The sequence below is a fragment of the Montipora capricornis genome, chromosome 3 (assembly GCF_036669925.1).
Source record: "Montipora capricornis isolate CH-2021 chromosome 3, ASM3666992v2, whole genome shotgun sequence".
NCBI lineage: Eukaryota > Metazoa > Cnidaria > Anthozoa > Scleractinia > Acroporidae > Montipora > Montipora capricornis.
The window spans coordinates 1,177,858-1,179,359 of NC_090885.1; positions in this window are offsets into that span (position 1 = coordinate 1,177,858).

Here is a 1,502-nt window from a genome sequence, read left to right on the forward strand (position 1 = left end):
TAAGCCCTCTCCACTTCCACATGTTCAATATTTCTTGTAAGGACTTGAAAATTGAGTTGGAATTTGCTTTTGTTCTAGATGGTGTATGGTAATCGAAAACAATTCCCAATATTGCATTTTGTATTTTTCTCAATGTCCCCGATAGGAACTTCTTTAATACCGAAAAACCGCAAGTTTTCATGTCGCTGATAGACCTCCACATACGCATTTTCATCTCTGAGCTGGTTAAGCTCGGCCTCCATTTTAGAGGCAATACCCAGAAACACCAAGACGAGGACAATTCCAAAACGCTTTATTTTTAATAACCGTACAGCCACTAAGAATACACCCGGGAGCTCTGCTTTTAGGCTTGGGTTAAAACTAGGTACAGTGCTTATTCAACCTATAATACTCGTCATTTGTTGGAACATCCACTGAATTGGGGGAGGGGGGATAAGACGGGATAAGCTGCGATCTTGTAACACGACGATTCTAGACCATTCGTGTAACGTGTTCCAACAAAATGTGTCTAGTATTGTAGGTAAAACGAGGATCACGAATTTAACCTTGGGGGGGCGTTCAAACCCAAGGCACGGTGTTACCCTACCTCTTCAAGTCAGCTCTTGTCTTCTGGCCATTGGAAGTAATCTGTATTCTTTGGAAGGAAAAAGACAGTGTCTTGTGATATAATTATAACAAACTGATCACCACACTACCTACACAGTAACACTTCAAAAATGGTAAAAACGGATTCAACCTGAGACCGGATTTGACTGACAACAACAACGCTGTACCGATTTGTGTTGCCAAGTGCGAAGGTCATTTTATTCAGGCTCCTTGTTTAAGTTACTTGATACATCCATCTGAGATTATTTCCTTTATTCAAAGGCAATAATTTCTTTTCTTTGGTTTTTTAGAGTTTTCGAAGCAACGTCTTTTGAATGGAACGATTGGAACCGTCTCATTTTATCCTTTTAATCATGGATGCCCATATCCACATTACAGCTGGCAGATCGTAGCGAAGAAAGGAGAAAAAGTCAAGTTAGAGATTCAATACATTAGCAGTTATTGGTGGGGCGGGTCATGCACTCTTGGTTACTTGGAAATTCAAAATGGAACCTACGCAGATGGCAAACCGACGAATACAAGAACGTGTGGTTATCTCTTATCTGGCATTATAACATTTTACTCGCACGCAGGTCAGAGCCTAGAAGTGGTGGTGTCAAACGTGGACCTTTATTGGAGCTGGATGTACTTCACAGCTACTTACACAGTTATAAGTTACAACGACACTGTGTCCAACGGTAAGCACACTCAAGTGAATCTGCAGAGTCAATAGTGATTAGCAGTTGAAAATACCTTCTTGTAGCTTTTTGTGCAGGTCGTGCAAAAATCGAGGATATCATTAGAATTTCAAATGACACAAGGTTTAGTAACACATTTAAGAATAATTACTAAAAACAAAACTTTTGCGACGTTTCGAAGACTCCGTGTCTTCATTATCAAGCTACTAAAAAAAACTG